Here is a 3,955-nt window from a genome sequence, read left to right on the forward strand (position 1 = left end):
AGGAGTTTACAGCCCAAAACCATTTTTTCCCAAGTGAATAGAAAATGCTGCGAGGCTTTTTTAGTTTGGTTAAGGAAGACATAATAGAAATTGGATACTGAAGCAGGGGAAATTCAGATTAGAAATTCAAATCAGATACTTAATCCGTGTCAACAACTACATTGAGCACTATCAAAGGTGCTGAATTCCAAAGGTACTGATGCAGTGTTGTTTAATTACAATTTTATTTCAGGTATGGTTAACCTGTGATTCAGAGCTAATGGTCTCTCTTTGGTCTAAGTGCTAAAACCGGAACTTGAAATCCTGAAATCATTAGCTGTCTTAAGCTGATGTTAGTTACTGTTAACCTGTTCTGTTTAATGGCTATTTTATAACAATGTTCTGAAAAAAGAGGACTGCAGTCTGTAAAGTGATAATTTTAGAAAATGGTCTTCTTGTTGACTGGGTTTTAACTTGGGTCAGCACACTGATACTTAACCGCAAGACTTGTGTTCAACAGCCAGATTTCAGCTTGGCATTAATCACGGCAGAAACTGTACCACAAGCACTAGTGAAGCAGTTTCCAGGCAACTTCATCCTAAAATTTCTAGTGTTTGAAGTGATTTGAAATTTATAAATGAAGACATTCCTGGGACACTTTTTTCAGAGAATAGTGTCATGCATGAGTGTTCTAGAACTTCAATCTTGTTCCTCTTCTCTGCCTCCACTTTTCAGGTAGCAACAAGAAACTTTATCTCAGTTTTAGGTGGTACTAAGCTTCTACAAGACAGGTATGTCATTTGGTCCATGCAGCATGAAAATTGTATTTTGTCTCATCCTCTGAAAAGCAACAAAATCCTGGGCTGAAGTTCTTAGAAGCTGAAATTTCGTAACTGAATTTCACCCATGATGTGTCTTGTGTCCTGATTGGTTATTTTTAAACTGTTCAAACTCCATATAACCATTGAATGATGTCCTGGGAATGGCTGAAAGTTCTTATAGCTGTTCTTGTTCTGGCTCAAATTCCAGATATCTGACTGGGGCTGTACTGCAAACCGAGTTAATTTAAATTAATAAGCATATCACAAAATTTGCAGTATACTTTGTTGTCTTCTTTAATTGTAAAAGCTGTTTATTGGGGTGTGGTCCTCCTGGAGCTTGGAAGTCTTTCATTTTGGTTTTTCTTCCCCCCTTCTACCAAATTGCAAGTCAAGTACACATCATATTACATCAGAGTTAATTGTCAAACAGTTAAATATTTGATAGAAAGCATTTCAATTCAACTTCATTCAACACCATTTGCTTAATCCATTTATTTTGTATATTTTAATTATTTTTATTCCTTTCAATTAAGACTAATACGTATCAACCTGACTTTATCCTAGCTAATTATATCACTGTATGTAAATTAAGACAGATCTCCCTCCTTTTCTAGCAGCATGTGTTACATTGCCATTGAAATTTACAAATTCCTGCCCAAAACCTGCACTAAATTCTTTCCATTTTTTATGTATTGCAAGCTATTTATATATAAAAGTTGTCATCAAAACCATTTTTCAGGTTCTGTATTTTAAAATAATTTATATCTATTTTATTTATTTTTGGCAATATTAGCATCTTACTATCACAGAACGTTCAAAGTTGGAAGAAACCCATAAGGATCGTAAGAGGGATCATCCATTTTCCTGACCTTTCCTCAGGCCTGACTCCTCCTTTACTGAAACCTTAATTCTTTAAAATGTCCTTGTTAGGAGAACTGAACCACTACATAAAAGATTAGCTGTGTTTCATCATCTCTGTTCCTTCTGTCCTTGTTACCAGATATGTCAAACTGCTGTTAAAAAAATAAACAAAATAATGAGGTACTACAGTGAAAGTCAAATGGCACCTCTCTATCCCAAATAATTTAAAACACAATTAATATGATTCCAGCTTCACCCCGATACAAAATGTGGCAGCACCTGTTAGGAGGATGTGGCAATGGTTTCATACTGTACAGCTGCATTGCGTAACAGCAGGAGTGAAAAATACATGCTTAATCATGAGAAAAGATAAGTCAGGTGCAGTGCATCCCTTCTGCCTGGACTGACCTTTGCACCTGACTTTTGTGCCAGCTCAGTTTCAGCAGCCTAGCTGCTGAAAGATTTTTGGTCCTGTCTGTATCATTGCTTTCTTTAGATAAAGCCCACAGTTTTTTCCCCTCACCAGTCCATCTGCAAGGCCCAGTCTCTGAGCACTCTTTTTTGGCCATTTTCATTCTTTTCAGATCTGGTGGTGTTCTGGGGGAGAAAAAAAGGTAATTTTCTTTCCTGTGGATAAGCCATTTATCTAAAGTCCTTTGCTGTGTTCAGCTGCTCTTTCAAAGCACATGTCAGCAATGGTGACGTTCAAACAATATGGTCAGCACCAGACAGAACATCTTGATATGTCAGGGTTCAGCTCATCGTATTTAAGGTGAGCTAGACACAAATATGTAGAATTGTGCACGTGCACTACAATGGTGACCCAAATCTCACCACCGTCCATTCTGAACATGGGCATCTTGCACCAGAGATGTCTTATATCTGCTTATTAATAACCCCAGGCAGCAAATGGGGGGTGTTAGTGAGGATCCTTGCTGGGACAGCATCCATCTCTGCACATGATTTCTCAACATACTGGGGTTTTTTGCAATTTTTGCCCTATGAAAAGCATCTGGGGACTCAGCTGAGTGCAATTGAACACTTTTTTTTTTTTCTGGAAAGGGTTTGTTGGCGTTCAGAGGAACTCATCAAGGATTATTGGAGGGAGTATTTCAAGCTGCAGGCAGATACCTAGCATCAGCTGTTACCAAGTGAATCATAAAGGAAAAGGTCAGTGTGAATATTAACAAAGCCAACTATGGCTGAGAGGCAGTGTTAGAAGTTCCAGTTATCTGATAACAGAAAGAATAGGAAGTCATTTTAGTAGAATGCAGGAGCTTCTCCTTTTCTCCGGGAACTGTAAGTGAATGGATATGGGAGTGAGAGGATGATACTTTTTTCTTTAACTATATTTTCTCATCCCCTTTTAAGAATGCTCTCAAAACCCAAATCTGTCTGTTTCAATATGAGGTTTAATGGATCTGTGGATACTTCTTTTTGGGACCCACCAATAAGTAATAGTCAAGCAATGTGATTTTATCAGAAAGGAAAACGCAAAATAAAAAGCAATTCAAAATGTACACCATAATGAAAATGCATTTCTGTTTCAGAACATGAAAATGGTTTATTACAGATAAACCATTTCTGCTTGGACATACTTGATTTTTTGCCATAAGGAAAAGAAAAGTATTGCTGCAGCAGTAGCAGGGCTTGGTAAAGAAAGCACTTCTGATCAATACTATATTAGTTAAAAAGAATTTTTAAATGGCCTGGGGACTGCTATTAATAAACCACTGGTTAATTGTAACAACATACAAGGTTAAATGTGTAACTTAAAAGTTTTTAACTCCAGTATTGAAGCAGATAAATGTGGGCCCTGTTCTAGTAAGGTTCGTCTGAACTTACTGTATGAACTATGAGCTTACTATTCTACTACTCTAGTAAACTTCATCTGAAGCTTTGGCACTTTTGGATGGATAAACCTGGATTCTGATACCGTGTCAGTTCTCAGCCACTCCAGTTCAAGCAATTTCAGAAGCTGATGCTACATTTGTTCTCTGGAAGATTATTTTACAGCCTATAACAAAAATGTTCAAGGGTCTTAAGGCCTTTCCATAATAACAAGCCCATCCATTTTAGGCCTCTTTTTCTGAGCTTTTACCTATAACTAGCTAGGAGTATTTTAATCAGCTTTGCTTTTGACCAAATGTAATTGCTTGTTTATGGAAGAAAGCACTACATTGCAGGCTAATCTGTTCTGCATCAGTTTCCAAACAAACAAAAAAAAGAGCAATTAATTCTGCTTGCATGCCCTTCCCCTCTTTTTTTCCTTTTTTTCCCTTTTTTTCCCCCTT

The sequence above is a fragment of the Parus major genome, chromosome 1, assembly GCF_001522545.3.
Source record: "Parus major isolate Abel chromosome 1, Parus_major1.1, whole genome shotgun sequence".
Lineage (NCBI taxonomy): Eukaryota > Metazoa > Chordata > Aves > Passeriformes > Paridae > Parus > Parus major.